The sequence below is a fragment of the Chelonoidis abingdonii genome, chromosome 16 (assembly GCF_003597395.2).
Source record: "Chelonoidis abingdonii isolate Lonesome George chromosome 16, CheloAbing_2.0, whole genome shotgun sequence".
Lineage (NCBI taxonomy): Eukaryota > Metazoa > Chordata > Testudines > Testudinidae > Chelonoidis > Chelonoidis abingdonii.
This window is the reverse complement of record NC_133784.1, coordinates 11,310,720-11,328,850: the sequence shown is the minus strand read 5'-3', so window position 1 is coordinate 11,328,850 and position 18,131 is coordinate 11,310,720. Positions and strand designations below refer to the sequence as shown.

General features: G+C 45.6%; 1 protein-coding gene across 2 annotated transcripts in view; it reads right to left on the bottom strand.

The window, feature by feature from the left end:
• Positions 1-16,739, bottom strand: part of MARCHF8 (membrane associated ring-CH-type finger 8) — a 156,286-nt gene extending 139,547 nt beyond the window's left edge. For both annotated transcript variants that reach the window (XM_032797376.2, XM_032797378.2), the window contains exon 1: positions 16,580-16,739. The gene's annotated coding sequence lies outside the window, so the exon portion shown is untranslated. The remainder of the gene's footprint in view (positions 1-16,579) is intronic.
• Between the last annotated feature and the right edge of the window lie 1,392 nt (positions 16,740-18,131).

The following is an 18,131-nucleotide window of genomic DNA, read 5'->3' as shown; positions in this document are numbered from 1 at the left end:
GTAGATGCCAGTAGAGAAAGCAGCAAAGAAATATGGAAAAGAACAGGTCTGATTTAGTGCTTGATCATGAAATGTACTGAGTACCCTCAACCTGCCATGTGTACAAACATGGTTGAGTATCTTCAGCACCTCACATGATAGGGCACAACCTTAACTTTGTCATTGTCCCCACTTGAGTGCTGCACCACGTAATCTTAATGTAGCTTTTTCAAGGAGTTTCCCGTTTTGTGACTTCTAGCCTCTTTTGATTTGCAAACAAGTTAATACATGCAAATTCCACAATCTTGAATAATTAACACTAAAATGCAGTTTCGCAGGATGTCCACAGGAGAGGTATCTCCAGTAACAGCCTTTGGAGCTGCAGAGACAACTTCTTGTCAATTGCTGCAAATGGACCATTTTGATTACCACTATAAAAAAGTCCCCCCCCGCCCCACTGATAATAGCTCACTTTAACTGATCACTCTCATTAGAGTGTGTACGGTAACAACCATTGTTTCATGTTCTCTCTGTGTGCGTATATATATCTTCCTACTGTATTTTCCACTGCATGCATCTAATGAAGTGGGCTGTAGCCCACGAAAGCTTATGCTCAAATAAATTTTTAGAGCTCCTAAGGTGCATAAGAGCTGGACTCTCTCCCCACTCACCTAACAAAGCATATATCAACTAGCATAGGACATATCTTACAAGGGCTGTAGGAACAGAAATATTATTAGCTGAAGTTTATCTCTTTCTATTCACAAATTGTCTAAGAAGAGATTAAATTTTTCTCTAATTTAGTCTTTATTTTGAATAATTTCTGTGACCAATAATGTTCTTGATCTTTAGGTTTGGTAACAATCACTTTCTGTGACTTTCTGCAACAAAGAAACACAGGTGAACCAAATTTGTTTGGAAAATTTGCAAAAATAATGCAGCTCTTAATTACTGCACTATTTGCCAGGCTCTATCCATGGGAATTTGGGAGAAATATCTTTGCCTGTTTGATCTTGTGTTGGTAATAAGCCAACAGTATGTCAGAAGAAGTGGAACCTGAAGAAGAGCTCTGTGTAAGCTTGAAAGCCTGTCTCTTTCACCAACAGAAATTGGCCCCCCCAAAAAGATATTACCTCACCCACTTTGTCTCTCTAGTATGTTGGAAGGACAGTCAGATCTGGAAGACATGTCTTCCCCTGTGCGGTCCAAGAGGAATGGTAGGATGCTAGCCTGGAACTCAGGAGACCGGGATCCAGCTCCCTGTTCTGCAAAAGACTTTTGGTGAGACCTTGGCGAAGTATTGAGTATTGCAAAGCCTAACTTTTAGGTGCCTAGAAAAAAAAAAAAATCACAGGAACAACACTGGGATCCACAAAGCCTGAGTTAGGCACTGACGTTCCTATACAATGAATACGGAGAGACAGGCACCCTAGAACACGATCCACAGAAGCCAGCACACTAAGTGGAGAACCGGGTCAGCCAGCCAATGGGAGATGCCAACAAGAGGGGTGCATGGTAAACCCTGCCCCGCTCGCCCAGATACATTTGTTAGTCTCCAAGGTGCCACAAGTACTCTTGTTCTTTTCGCTGATACAGACTAACACGGCTACCCCTCCGCAACCTCTTGGAGATAGGTACCTAAGTCCGGGCTGCAGGGAGGTGCCTATCTCCGCTAGTAATCTTCAAACTGGGGGATGGCAGGCGCTCCTCCCTCTAAGTCACATGTGGGGCCTGATCTGGCAGGCATGGTCAGAGGCCACTTAACTCCACAAAACAGCCCCAGGGAAGAGGGAGGAGGGGGAGGAAGCTGAAGATGCTGCCCTTCTTTATAATTTTAGCCCAATGGTTAGGATACTTCCCCAGGATGTGGAAGACCCTGATAAGGAGAAGAGATCTGAACAGGAATTGCTACCCTTCAGGTGTGTGCCCTAACCACTGCGCTAGAGAGAGATTTTAACTCTCTCTCTGCCCAGTTTAATTAAATAATTGAACAACATTAAGTAGAACAACTTCAACAGGAGAGACTGAGGGAGCCCCACATCAGAATATCCCACAGCCCAGCGGTTAGAGCACTCATCTAACATTTGGCAGATCCCTGTTCAGATCTCTTCTCCACATCAGGCAGATGGGGGAACTTGAACCTGTGGTCTCCCACATCCTGCGTTAGTACCCTAATCCCTGGGCTAGCGGCTTTGTGAAGTTAAGTGGTCTCTAAGTATGCCTACTGGATCAGGCCTCACATGCAGTTTGCCTGTCTTCCCCCCCCTTCCTGGGTCACCCCAGGGCTTAGGTGGGAGATAGGCACTCAAGCGCCTAGAGTGAGGCAGTAGTGAACATGCCCAGAGACAAAAACATGGGCCCCTACAGAACTTTCAATGCAAAAATATAGGTGTTGAGCAAGTGTAGACGCCCACAGGTTAGGCAGCAGCTGAGAGAGCGTTTTGTGGGTCACAATGGCACCTAAAAACAGGACTTGGGCACCTAAATATATTTGTAGAGCCCACCCTCAGTCACTGCATGCCTCAGGTCCCCATCTATAAAATGGAGATTGTAGGAGGGCACTTCCCAACTCACATGTGTACTGTGAGGATAAATACATTAAAGGCTGCAAGGTGAATGAATGAATGAATGAAGTTGTGAGTAGCCACAGAATTACTTAAGATTGTCAGTGGTCAAGAGAAGGTAGCAGAATTCACACAAACCAATCAAGTCAACCAGCAACAGGCAGGGAGAAAAGAGGAGGGACCGCAGGTAAGCCTGATAGATGCTGACAAAGAGGGAAGTGGAAGCCTGTGGAATTACACCAGGAATTAAATTGATCCAGCATGTGAACAACTCAGAACATAGTCCATCTTTTCATTAATTTCTCTGACCCTTAATTTAACGAGAAGCAGCTATAACTTCACTGTTCTGTTCTATTATTTTATTTAATTTGGAAGAAGGTTGATGGACATTTTTACTGTGCTTTAACAGACAGTCATAACTACATGGGTCTCATGCGGATTATCACCCAGTTACCTCTCGACATGTAACGAATAACGCAAACTAATGCTATGTCACCATCATCCTCAGATCATTTGTAACAAAATAAATCCATACTAAGAGCTGCTAGAAGACAATTATAAAAAGCTCTGAGGCATGAAAAGAAACAAGATCTTTCACTGCACTACGGTGTTAACACACTGCATAAAAATACTAATGCAGTTGAAAGGTTGAAAGTTTATCCCACATTGGCTTTGGTTTTGTTATGCTGGGAGCCACAGATATTTTTACTCATTGTGTTCAAACCACACAAGCTGCTTTTTTAACAGCTTTTAGAACTGAGCTGACCTAATGAAAAGACTAATGTAAAGTTTACCTACTTCATTCTATTTCCTTCTAGTTAATCAACAATTTTTTTAAAACTGTACTAACCCGATTACCACTTTTTGTCTATCTATTGTGCCTTCTGTTAAAGGATCTCAGAATAGTTTACAGTCAAAATCAACATGGTTGGAAGGCTGCTGCTATTGTCTGGGTTGTGGGCTAAGAGAGGTTAAATGACTTTGTCCAGTGAAAAGAACAGGAGTACTTGTGGCACCTTAGAAACTAACATTTATCTGAGCACAAGCTTCAGTGGGCTACAGCCCACTTCTTCGGATGCATACAGTGGAAAATACAGTAGGAAGATATATATACACAGAGAACATGAAACAATGGGTGTTACCGTACACACTGTAAGGAGAGTGATCAGTTAAGGTGAGCTGTTGTCAGCAGGAGAGAAAAACAACTGTTTGTAGTGGTCCATTTCCAGCACTTGACAAGGAGATATAAGGAACTGTAGGTGGGGGAAAGATAAGCATGGGGAAATAGTTTTACTTTGCGTAATGGCCCATCCACTCCCAGTCTTTATTCAAGCCTAATTTAATGATGTCCAATTTGCAAATTAATTCCAATTCAGCAGTCTCTCCTTGAAGTCTGTTTTTGAAGGTTTTTTGTTGTAATATTGTGACTTTTAGATCTGTAATCGAGTGGCCAGGGAGGCTGAAGTGTTCTCCAACTGGTTTTTGAATGTTATAATTCTTGACAACTGATTTACGTCCATTTATTCTTTTAGGTAGAGACTGTCCGGTTTGGCCAATGTACATGGCAGAGGGGCCATCGTGTGTATTTTCCACTGCATGCATCTGATGAAATGAGCTGTAGCCCACAAAAGCTTACGCTCAAATAAATTTGTTAGTCTCTAAGGTGTCAGAAGTACTCCTGTTCTTCTTGTGGATACAGACTAACACGGCTGCTACTCTGAGGACTTGGCTACACTTGCAAGTTGCAGCGCTGGTGAGGAGGTTACAGCACTGCAACTTACTCGGTGTCCACACTTACAAAGCTCAGCCAGCGCTGCAACTCCCTGTCTGCAGCGCTGGCTGTACTCTTGGTCTGCTACGGGTGTAGCGAATCCAGCGCTGTAATTGGCCTCCAGGGTATTAAGAGGTATCCCAGCATACCTTTTCAGCCTCTCTGATCATCGTTTCGCACTCCACTGCCCTGGGCTCAGGTGACCCGCCCTTTAAATGCCCCAGGAATTTTAAAAATCCCCTTCCTGTTTGCTCAGCGAGGCGTGGAGTGCAATCAATCAATCAATCAGTGACCATGCCTCCACCCCAAACGAGCCCCAGCATGGAGCACTGCCGAGCTGCAGGATCTCATCAGTGTTTGGGGGTGAGGAAGCTGTGCAGGCACAGCTGCGGCTCCAGCCGTAGAAATTATTATGATACCTACGGCCAGATATCAAAGTCAATGCAATACAGGGCTATGACCGGACGCGGTGCAGTGCAGGGTTAAGGTAAAGGAAGCTGCGGAGTGCCTACTGCAAGCACGTCAGGGAAACACCGCTCAGGTGCTGCCCCCACGACCTGCCGTTTTTACAAGGAGCTGGATGCGATACTTGGATGTAACCCCACTGCCAATCCGAGGATCACGATGGACAGTTCAGAGCCTGGAGAGGAGGGGAGGTGTAGAGAACCCGAGAGGGAGGCTACTGAGGTGTTTGGAGACTCCCAGGAGTCATGCAGCCAGGAGCTATTTTCCAGCCAGGAAGAAGCTAGCCAGTCGCAGCCGCTGGAACTTGGTAGTGAGGAACCAGCAGAGGAGCCTGTTCCCGTAAGAAGCTTTTATTATAAGGATGGAAATGTTTTGGGAGGAGGGGCTATGGCTGCCTGCAAGCATGCCTAGATGTGGAATAGCCCATTGATTTGGTCTATCACGTCGCGGGTAATCTGCCTCTGTAATCTCTTCAAAAGTTTCAGCCAGAGTGTGTGCAATGCCCAGCTTCCGGCAATTTTATAGGGGAGCCCACGTGTGCCTCCTGTCCCAGTCAGGCTAACACGTCCACGCCATTGGGCGTGAGGGGTGGGGTGACCATTGCTGCACACAGGCAAGCTGTTCGTAGGGACCAGGCAAAATCCACCCCTAGCTGTAGAAGACCCTCCCGCTCTTTCCCAGGTTGACCCAGAGCAGAGAGATATCCCAGGGAGGTTAAATTCTGTGGAAAATGCAGGGATGTGTTAAGTGCTATTTCCCTGTAGCTGCTCTTTGCTTCCCAAGTCACAGAAAGCCCATGGATTCAGAGTCAAGCAGCCCCCCCTTCCCAGGTGAGAAATGGTCGCGTTCCCTGTGGGAAACTCACCATTTCTCTGCAGCTGCGGCCTCTCTGTGCTATGCTCGCAATGTGTAAATGATGCTAGAAAATAGTCTTAAAAACAATACAGGCTCTGTATAAAAGTTTATCTCTCTGTGTTTTTTTTAAAGTGACCTTGATACTGCTCCATCAGCGCAGACTTCTGAAAAACTGGAACTTAAGAAAAAAACAAGGAAGAATAAGGAGGAGCTGGTGAAAGCAGTTATGAATCTGTATTCCACAGATAATAAAAAGTTGCAAGACTGGAGGAAAAGGAAAGCAGGAAAAAGGAACAGGCTGCCAAGAGAAAGGAAAAGGCTGCCAAGAGAAAGGAATTGCTACCAAGAGAGAAGCACAGATCGGCTGCTAAGCATCCTGGAACGCCACACAGACCTCATGCAGTCAATGCTAGCCATGCAGGCAGAGCACTACCGTGCCTTCCTCCCCCCATCCCAAAAGCTCAACCCATTGTGCCCCACTGTTTCCTCAAAACACCCTTCTCCAGCATCCTGGTTCTTACCACCACCAGCTGCCCCCAACACCCATACGTTCACCTAACAGCCCTGAGAACTACGACCCTTACCCTATGCACTCAACCCCCATCACCATGCAGCATATTAATCCTGAAGTGCAGCAGGCATTGCACAGCACTCAAGGAAGGACATATTCAAACCTCTGACTTTACTGCTCATCACCCTACCCCCCTGCCCGTTTTATGTACTGTATTTTTAATAAAGGATTTGTCTTTTAAAACAGTTTTTATTATTACAGAAAGTGTAACATACTGTACCACAAGTGAAAAATAGGCACTGCAAATCATTGCAACCACTGCACTTCACTCCTGTGGAAGGCACCCAACATTACTGTTGGCTTTCAGCCTCAAATTGCTCCTTTAAGGCATCCCTAATCCTTGAAGCACTGTGCTGGGCCTCTCTAGTAGCCCTGCTCTCTGGCTGTGCAAATTCAGCCTCCAGGCGTTGAACCTCGGAGGTCCATTCGTCACTGAAGGTTTCACCCTTCCCTCACAAATATTATGGAGGATACAGCACGCGGTTATAATCGCTGGGATGCTGCTTTCCCCACGTCTAGCTTCCCGTAGAGACTTCTCCATCTCCCCTTTAAACGGCCAAAAGCACACTCCACAGTCATTCTGCACCGCTCAGCCTGTAGTTGAACCGGTCCTTGCTCCTGTCAAGCTTCCCTGTATACGGTTTCATGAGCCAAGGCATTAACGGGTAAGCGGGGTCTCCAAGGATCACAATGGGCATTTCGACGTCCCCCACTGTGATCTTCCTGTCTGGGAAAAAAGTCCCTGCCTGCAGCTTCCTGAACATGCCACTGTTCCGAAAGATGCGTGCATCATGCACCTTTCCAGGCCATCCTGTGTAAATGTCAGTGAAACGCCCACGGTGATCCACAAGCGCCTGGAGAACCATAGAGAAATACCCCTTCCGATTAACGTACTCGGATGCCAGGTGGGTGGTGCCAGAATAGGAATATGCGTCCCATCTATTGCCCCTCCACAGTTAGGGAAACCCATTTGTGCAAAGCCATCCAGAATGTCCTGCACATTCCCAGAGTCACGGTTCTTCTTAGCAGGATGCGATTAATGGCCCTGCAAACTTGCATCACCACTATTCCAACGGTCGACTTTCCCACTCCAAACTGGTTTGCGACCGATCGGTAGCTGTCTGGAGTTGCCAGCTTCCAGACTGCAATAGCCACCCGCTTCTCCACTGACAGGGCAGCTCTCAGTCTCGTGTCCTTGCGCTGCAGGGTTGGGGCGAGCTCAGCACACAGTCCCATGAAAGTGGCTTTTCTCATCCTAAAGTTCTGCAGCCACTGCTCGTCATCCCAGACTTGCATGACGATGTGATCCCACCACTCAGTGCTTGTTTCCCGAGCCCAAAGGCGGCGTTCCACGGTGCTGAGCACGTCCGTTACTGCCACAAGCAATTTAGTGTCAGGCGCGTCAGCCGAATCTATTTCATCATCTGAGCTCTCCTCACTGTCACTTTGGAGCATAAGGAATAGCTCAACTGCCAGACGTGATGTGCTGGCAACATTCATCAGCAAAGTCCTCAGCAGCTCGGGCTCCATTTCTTACTGAAATCACGCGCAGACTCACAATGGCACCAAAACGGCTGAAAAGGGAAGCGATGCACCACGGTCGTTGGAACAGGAAGCGGAATGACCCGCACCCTTCCGTCCCCTTCCCACAACCCACAGCGCCAAAATGGGACGAGGTGCTCTGTGGGATAGCTGCCCACAATGCACCACTCACAACAGCGCTGCAAATGCTGCAAATGGACACACTGCAGCGCTGGTCGCTGTCAGTGTGGACACACTGCAGCGCTGGCCCTACACAGCTGTACGACCACAGCTGTAACTACCAGTGCTGCAAAAATGTAAGTGTAGCCATACCCTGAAATTTCTCCAGTGAGTCTGTGATACATCTTGGAATAAACTGGGGTTCTCAAACTGGGGATTGGAACTCCTCAGGGGGTCACGAGGTTATTACATGAGGGGTTGCGAGCTGTCAGCCTCCACCCCAAACCCTGCTTCACCTCCAGCATTTATAATGGTGTTAAATATATTACAATGTTTTTTTAATTTATAAGGGGGGGGGGTCACACTCAGAGGCTTGCTATGTGAAAGGGGTCATTAGTACAAAAGTGTGAGAACCACTGGAATAAAACCTAGTTCTCCTGTCTCCCAGCCCAATGTTTTAGCCACTAAGGAACCATCATTCCTCCCCTTTTAGAGCTAAGCAACAATTTTTGAAGCTGACTGGATTTAGCTCTGCACATGTGGAATAGCGTTTTCTTGTTCCAAGTTATATATACACACAACAGATTGCTACATCCTTATAACATCCTAGATATTTAAAGTATTTCCCTGCTCAGATTTGGTAAATGCTGCTCATCTTCACACAGAACCTGCCCTCATTCAGTAGCTGCGTCTTCACCATGCAAGCCCCGAGGAAAGCAGTCATGTTTTGATACAAAGCTGCAGGGGAAACTAGTTATATGTCCTGGAAGGCCAGGCTTCCAAACAGTCATACAACAAGTCAAACAGCTGGTGGGTTTCCAAACGGCATTGGCATTCCAAGGAAAAAGACTAGCTACTTAATATATCCATTTTTCAAAGTCAGTTTGCACCCCAGGTAAATTATTACCTGATGCCATTTTTGCTGTACTGTTTTTATTAAAGACTTTTGCTTTCCTTTACTGAAAAAGCACTGCCAACTCTCTTTCTACCTAGCCCAGCATTTACCCTCCAAATAGCCAAAAGTATGTTTCAAAGACAGATGGTTCACAGGGGACAGATGGAGCACGGCTGGTGAACAACGCCAATAAGGCTGTTATGCCATTGTAAATGGGAGGAGAGGAGACATCAGAGCAATCTCCAAACTACAGAGAGGCCCAACCTATGAAAATATTTCAGAACCCCTGTACTGAAACGCACTTGCTTATTTCCGTCCATCTTTCTTCAGATAAGAGTATTAGAATACAGTAATACATTTAGATCTTTCTATTCACCTCACCCTTGTGACTGATGATTTTGTAGTTACAAGGGATTATTACAGGGGACAGACTGGCCTCACGCTGATTCACTCTCCGTAACACGCTGCGCTTTTACAACTAGAAATAGAGAGATCAAAGAGATTATTCCTCTGTCCTGGGTGACCCAAGAAACCAGTGACAGTGAAAGCAGATATAAATAGTCCTTCTAGGAACTCACTCAGCTTGCTACAGGACTGGTTTCAGTTTGAAGGAGGCTTTTTCACTGACTGTCTTGTCTCCTTAAGTGGTGATGACAAATTTAAGTAAAATAAAGGTTCCCTGCTGTAAATAACTGTGTAAGAGGAAAAGGATCTCTCTCATCACTGGCAGTAGTGCCAATATACTGAACTGAATCCCTCTCGCCCTGTCTCCCATTAAACGGTTAGCGAACAGGAAGTGTAAGTTGACACACTTGGAGTCTGATTTTCTCTTGGGTTTTGCTTATTCCTGCTAATATGACTCAAAGTCACTCAACAGCTGAAATTCCACCCTGAAAGTTAACCTGACATCAGCTGCTCAAAACCTACTGGTGCACTGCACAGCAAATTCTGTTCTCAGTGACATCCGTGCAACCCTCATTGTCTGCCATGACTGAAACTTAAGGTATGTCTACATTACCACAGTTGCTACAGCAGCACAGCTATGGTAGTGCAGCTGTGCCACTGCTTTCCTATAGCAAGGAAAGGGGCTTTTCCATCAATGTAGTTTGAGAGGCAGTAACTAGGTCAACAAAAGATTTCTTCCTTCGATCTAGTTGCATTTACACCAGGAGTTAAGTCAACCTAACCATGGCACTCATGGCATGAAATGGTGTAGCTAGGTCAATCTAATTTTTAAGTATAGACCAGGCCTTAGCAAACAGCCCTGCTGATGGAAATAGAATTCAGCTCCCTCTCCCATACCCATGTTGGCTAATCAGGACTAATGACTACAAGAGTCAGTCATGGTAACAACTTATTTTGGTCACCAAAGTCAGCAGATCTGACCTAGAACACACAGAGGAAGCAGATGCATTGAGTAAGAGGCTACCATTTATACACAATCACTTTTCATAACACAGTGCACTACTGCACTTCAAAAAGGAACTGAAATGCTTTTAAAAATAAAATGGGGGGGTTGGCATGTTTTTGGGGGCACAGGCAAGTGTCATCACTATGCCAATGATGCCCCACATTCTTTTTTATTTAAGATATGATCTATGCATCCTTGACATATGGATTAGCCCCCCTTTTAGCATTTTTATAAATTTAAATAAATAAAATAAGAATGACTTGATATTTTGTAAGCTTGTTGTAAACAATGTATGGTGAGGCAGTCAGTTGCTATGGCAGAAGCTGCCGTCACAATATATAAAACACACGCACGCAAATATTGGGGTAAATAGAGGAGAAGAACCCATTTGAGGGGAGGCAAAGAATTATGTTACCTGGCTTTCATGTGAAAAGCCCAGGTGTCCAGGGAACCAGTAAGTTGTACAGGGCTGATAGAGAGGGTTTCAAGGAGACAGATACAGAGCCATTCTTGCCTTCTTTTCCAGCAAGCTGGAGGCGAATATATAGGGACTTGACTAGTTGCCAGACTGAAAAGTTAGAGGAAAAAGCGAGTTGGAATGAGGTTTAATTACTTCCCCTCCTCCTTTGTCTCTTGGCCCTTCGGTTCTCCCATATAACTGTCTTCTCTCCATCTATCCTTTCTCCAGACTTTTTCTTTTCTTTTTATAATCACAACTGAAATCCCATCAGTAGTGTGTTATCATGCTGCCACAGGTCAGCACACTGAGTCAATTCACTTTGCAGAAAACAGCACCTTCTCTACAGTAATTGTCATTGCAGTAACATTTTGTATGACACTGCATTTCAACAGGGTCCGTGATTTGCTTTTTAGGCTATTAGCCAGTTTTTTCTTTCTTTTTTTTCTTTCTTTACAAAAATAAGGGTTTCTGTTGTTCTTACCAACTCAGAGCACTAATACGACTGTGCGCTCTTGTAGTGTATTCCATCTGAGCATTTCAAAGCACCTTACAAACGTGAAAATTTAACTTTGCAACTTTCTGTCCCTATCTCTATTACACATATGAGGAAATTAAGGCATAAAATCTGTGACAGAGCCAGGAACAGAACAAATGTCTCCTGATTCCAGTCACATGTCTTGACTGTAAATTCATCTTTCATCCCATTATCAAAGCAAGGGCCCAATCTTACAAGGTGCTGAGTAATCTCAACTCTAGGTCAACAGAACATGTGTCACAACAAACCCATAAGTGAGTTTTGTACATATTTTTCTATGGAATATTAGAATTGTTCCATAGGAATAATTACCATACTGGATCAGACCAGGGGTTCATCTCCAGTATCCTGTCTCTGGCAGCGACTAGCACTAGCTGCTTCAGAGGAAGAAGTCCTGCAGTATTAGACAGTTATGGGATAACCTGCTCCCAGGGAAAATTCCCTCCCCATTAGTTGCAAGTTGGCTCATACCCCAACAAGAGGGTCTATATTACTTCTAAAACTTTTTTTTTTTATTTTTAAAGTTTACCATTAGCTATTGTTAATCTGAATTGCTTAGAGCAGAAGACTCATTTACTTCGCTCATGCCTAAATTTGAGAAAAATCCCATCCCACACAGAAGAAGGACAGTCACTGACCTATCTGAATGCAAATTACTCATAACAATTCTATCTGACCCATCTTATCTTGTAGCTGGTGTCACCAGGAAAGAATAATAGATCTTATGTGGCTCAGACCTTAGTATAAACAGAGCCATTAAGAAAAACAGGAGAACCATTAAAGAGGTGGGAGGAAATAGCAGTGAAACCAAGACACCCGTAATTACTTTGGGTTAGAACAGAAGGTCTCTGTTATGAAATATTCTTCAATACACAAACCCACAAGGCAACGGGCAGGTTTGGAGGGAGGCGGTTCTCATAAACACCTTACATGGAATTACCTACATATTTTGGGGAACTAACCAAAGGAAGTACGAGAAAGGAGCTGAGCTATTTTTCTTGTCACTGAAGTCTTGTCTACATTGATCCGGCAATGGTCGATTTATCATGTCTAGTATAAATGTGATAAATCGACCGCCGATCGCTCTAGCGTCGACTCTGGTACTCCACCTTAACAAGAAGCGCAAGTGGAATTGAAGGGAGGACACACTGCAGTGAAGACACCATGGTAAGTAGCTCTAAGTATGTCGACTTCAACTACATTCATATAGCTGTAGTCATGTAACTTAGATCAATCCTCCTTCCACCCCCCCACCCCAGCCCAGTGTAGACAACCCCTGAGTTTCAGAAGAGGATGAGCAGTTAAGATGTCTCTGAGGACAGAGAGACCACATTTAAGAAGACAGGGCAGGTTTCTATGAGGCTATTTCATAGGATTCTGTATACCTTAACCTATATTTCCTTTTTGTTACTTAAGAAGGCTGTAGGCCATAAAACCTTTGTGCAGGAATAGAGGTGAAGACTGTTAAAGACACCTAACTCCCAATGAAAGTCAATGGAAGTTAAGTGCCTAAACCTGTGGAGGAAAAAAAAAAGAACTATTTCCAACCTCCTTTTAATTGTTTCCTCTGTTTTCTCCATTGTACTGTCTGTTATGTACATTAGCCTGATAAACACTAAAATAGGGTAAGCAAGCAAGAACAATGGCTATTACTTTATAATGCGCACGAGGAACATTTGCTGTGTTTGAGCATGGCCCCATGGGCTTACAGATTCATGGGATAAATATAATCTTTTAAAACATAGCACTATCCAAAGAGTTATTCAATAAAATTATTTAATTACTCTAGCTGGGGTCAAGAGCAACTTGCTCCAGCCTTCCTATGTTGTCCCATATCAGCAACTAACTCCTATTGCATGGAATCTTCTCCCTTCCTGTGAAGGTTAATGATTGACTTTTCCAGAGCAGCAGTGCTCTGGAGGTGACATATCCACACCAGGAAATCTCTGGCTGTGATATGTAGAATGAGGCAGTAGTATGCCTTGCTGCATGAGCCACCTGTCAAGCCAGCAGAAAGGAAAATATCTTCTCATGTACATCCCAACAGCAGTAAGGCCTTCAGCTCCATTTTCAGCAGGATGACAAAACAGCAAGTGTGAAAAATCAGGACAGGGGGTGGTGGGTAATAGGAACCTATATAAGAAAAAGCCCCAAATATCTGTACTGTCCCTACAAAATCCAGACATGTGGTCACCCTAATTTTCAGACACAATAACTATCAGCTCCCAGAAGCTCTGAACCAGGGGGCACCTTTACCAACATGGAAGTGAAAACTTTCACCTACACAGCCCTTCCACTCTGCAGGGTAGGCTAGAAGCAGTGTTTTACAGAACAAGAGGTCCTGGTGCGTGAGTAGGGCTCCTAGACACTATGATAATACAAATTAATATCATGTTGATAAGTAATATCAACAACAACAAAAACAAAATAGTTAACTTCAGTTTCCTGTTCTTCCCTGTGTGTGCGCCCATCATCACAGGTCACAGTATCAATGATTAAAGGCCATAATTCATACCTTGTTAATTCTCCAATAACACTTAAGATACTGGCTAAAACTATACATCACTTTAAGGACTAACCAGCTCTTAAGGGGTTTTAATAAGGTTTCTAGGAAATGCAGAAGACAGTTTTCCCTTGGCAGGTGGGATTAATTCAGGATGCTGATCTAGCATCCTACCTCTCTTTCTCCCATGACTAGCAGTCTCTCCATCACCTGCCTCACCCCAGTGGCAGACACTTTTGTAGGCCACGAAACAGCAATCAGGAAAGCAGGCTGGCAGAGACGAGACCAAGGCACGTTGCCCAGAATAGATGTTATCATATAGGGCAAGCAGTGGGAGGGAGGATGCACTACCTCATCCATGAATGGTGGAGGAGTTACTCATTCAAAGAGTTATATCCATAATGGCAAAGTCCTTGGTATTTCCTGGCAAATCTGCATAGAGCACAGATACAAATTTAGGATGTAGTAATCCGTTTGAGCTACCGAACTTAACCCCCATAGAGACACTTCACTCTTTCTAAACCTGGCAGAAGTAGTCTTGGAACATGAAGATTTTCTAGCCTTTGAGAACCAATTGCTGAAACTGTGTCAAAAAGGACAACTTTGACTTTGTATAGCTGTGCAATGAGTTCTCAGAGCTTAGATTCTATTTTCAGGCACCAGTATCCTGCACAGGAAAATCTTTTCTTGTCAATATTCTTACTGTTGACAAGGCCACAGACATTGTCAGCCTTGCACTCCTCCAGACCTCTTTCCAGTTGCACAAGACCCTTCCAGACTAACTACTTGCATAGTGCTAATGCTTGGCTTCAGGACGCAGTGTTGCTGTCATATCCAAGGCTGAATTCAAGTTCTCTCCTCTCTCCTTTAAGCCCTTCCTTCCAACCTCTCACTCTCCACCTCCGTGTGGCTTATCTCCTACGTGATTATACAGTTGTCTTGTTATATAAACTTACTATCCTTGGTAGTTTAGAATTAAGACACCTGTTATACAATGTTTAAACTGCAAACGATCCTACATTTAAGTCTTAAAGGACTCAATTTTAAATCAGTAAACGTCAATAATCCTTTGACTTTTTCCCTGCACTTGAAATCCACTGCAAAGAGAAAAGATGAAATGTTGCACTTAAGGACAACTGATGTAATTTTCTTGTTGTCCTTTCTATCTGGCAACTAGTTCCTAAATTATGAAAAATCATCATTGTATTTATCAACTGTTAGAAATCTAAGTTTCTACAGTCAGTTTACACTGAATAAAATTTATTCAAGATTTATGTTCTTTATTTCCTGCTAATGCAAATATTCAAGATGTGGTTCTCCTCTGAAAAGCAACTGCGTAAAAAATGATACCTTCCTACCCAATTGATTGCTCCTGGTTTGTATTCAGTCATTAGTTATACCTTCAATGACAACATTCAACTTGAGACAGTGAGGATGATTTTGCAGGAAACGCAGTTATGAGTGTGTGTGTGTGGGGGGGGAGGAATCCTTTTACTTGTAAACTTAACACAGCTAATATATTGTAAACATGAAACCAACATTTTTCCAAGCAGAACTTTTGTATTGATGGAAACAAAATACTAGGAATTATAAACCTCTATATTAACCACTGAAACTCAGAAAAATAAAAAACAAGTCCTTATGCCCTGGCACCTGATTCTGCACTGACTTAGGCCCTATGTGACTGTCATGCAGGGCATAAATCAGCACAAAATTTGACCCCATAACCTCCCTTTATACTTACATGTGAATAGTTTCACTACTTCCTTAGCAAGCTGAGAGCTGACATGCCAAGATGTGAAAGTTAATAGCAAGCAAGCTATCCCATAGACTCAGGTTGTAAATAAAGTACAAGCTACAACTAGTGTCATATTCAGCTCAACAGCAGAAACGATGAGCATCTTATATGGGCCCACGCTGGATCATAATCAAAATATTCATAACTTTGCAGTCAAAACAATCAAGAGTCAAATGGGCTTCATTTGGTACATAGTGTATTTCTTGGCTCCGTCTGAGTTAGGAGACAGAAATGCATTCTTGGATAGGCTGCTGACAGTGAGGACAGAACTGCCTCCCTCCTCCCTGGAGCTGCCTGTTGCTTCCAGGTCTCTCCCCGAGAACAGTAACCTTCCGCACCCCCCACGATTCAGGTGATATGCACATTACCTGTGGAGGGATGCGCCCTCCCACCCCGCTCCGTCACATCACCGAGACTGGGAGGGATAGATACCCCTTTAAACTGACTGTTACTATGAATGGGAAACACCCCCAAGCAGTCAGACCACTCTTATGGGAAAAGGATGTGAATCATCTAAATGAACGAAGGGCCAATGCCACTTGAAAATCCGTAGCTCTTGGGGAGAGGTTTCCAAGTCCCTTCCCCTCCCCAACCCGGGGGGGGGGGGGACAGAGATACCCAGTCCCTTCCTAAGAATTGGGGGTGGGATCCCTTGGCCCTTTTAGTGAACTGGGGGGTGGGATCCCATGAACCTTTCCTGACTCTTTAGGGAATGGGTGGATCCACTAACACCCTAGAGGAATTGGGAGTGGGGCGCCCTGGCCCTTTCAGGGAATTGGGAGTGGGAGCCCTGCCGCCTCTGAGGGTGCCTATGTGCTGTACTACCCTTGCCCCCCCCCTCGGGTGGGATCCAGTCACCTGCTCCCCGGAACCACTCGGGACTCCCCTCCTCGGCCCGGTGCGGGTCCCAGCCCCTCCCCGTGGAGGTGATGGCTCCCAAACCCCTTGCCCTTTGGCGGGGGGATACCAGCCCCAGCCCCAGCCCCCAGCCCCCAGCCCTGTCCGTCAGGATGGAGCTGTGGGGGATCCTGGGGCCCCCAGGGCTGGGGCGGCGGCCAAACCCGCGATTACCTCGCTGCCCCGCACTGGGCCCAGGCCGGCTCCTCCAGCTGCTGCCTCCCATGGCCGGGGCGGGCGGCGGGCTGCTCCTGCGAGGGCTGTGCAGCTCCGGCCGGCCGGGGAGACCCGGACTCTCGGCTCCTGCCCGGCGCTTGTTTACACTGGGAAGTCCAGCTGTCTGTCAGCGCGCCGCCCCGCCTCCGCCGCCATGGCCGGGGGCGGGGCGGAGTCCGCTGGCCCTGCGGGGTTGTGGGAGCCGGCGTCAGGCGCTCCTCTAGGAGCGCAGGGCAGGGCCTCGGGCGTGGCGCCCTGAGGCCCCTGGCTCAGTGGTTGCTGGTGGGTGCCTGGTGCAATGGCTCTTGCCCGCTGTGCTCCTAGGCTGCTCCACGCCTCCTCCCTGGGCCCCCTCATAGCCCTGGCGGGGAATGTGGTGCCCCAAGGCTGCTCGCCCCCGTGAGGAGGCTGGTGTGCTGGGCTGACAGCATGCCCACTGGGCAGCAACGCTGTCCCCCGAGGGTCCCCACCTCCCACGTGCCAGTAGAGGGCTGTGGGTGGATGCTGCAGCATGCGTCTGTGGGGGAAGACCTGGTACCTTGAGGCCAGTGTGCACCCCATGGGCAGAGATCTTGTACACTGATGCCAGCGTGGCCAGTTGAGGGGGAAGACATTGCAGCCCGAGCCCACCATGCCCTTGGCGAATAGGGACATTTGTGCCCTTGGACCACTCAGGGGGCATGTCACACCCTTGGGCAGCAAGTAACTGGCAGAGGACAGCCCAGCAGTTGTTATCACCACATAAAGTTTCATCACTCATCTAATCTCAGACATTCAGTTTACCTGGGAAGAAGGTTTTCTCACCATTTTACAGGTAAGGAAGCCGATGCACTGAGAGGGAAAGAAACTTATCTATGATGGCATAGTGAGTCAGGTGCAAAGCCAATAAGAGAACCCAGGTGTGCAGACCCTGCCTTCACCCCTGCTTCTCTATTCATGTAGACTCACCATCTTCCCTCAACCCCCCCAATAAAAGCTGTTAATTTTATTTCATGATATGGATCAGGCCTATGTAAATCACCTCAGCCTCTCCCATAGCTCTCCTTGTTCTAATGCAAGCATAAAAACAAATTACACGTAATCTTTTTGCAGCACTTGAAAGATTTATGATTATATTGGATAGAGTTGTGACTTTTTTACTGGTATAACCCCTAATGTGGATGTAGCTATACCACTATAAAAGTGCCTTATACTGTAAGTGATTCCCTTCTTATACAGGAATAGTTATACTGATATAAAGCAGGTTTATTCTGATAAAACTGCATCCACACTAGAAGCTGGGGTTTACCAGTTTAACTATACTAGTATAGTTACAGTGAAACAATCTTCTAGTGTAGACAAGGTGTAAGGGAGTTAGGCATCCAACTCCCCAGATGGAAACATGCAGTAAAGAATATAGCCAATATTCTTGTGTCATCATTTGCTCTTTTGTGCTAGGTTAACTATTTAAATCTCATAACTGTAGGCTTGAATTTTTTAAATGAATAAGGTTGCAGGATGAAAGGCTATG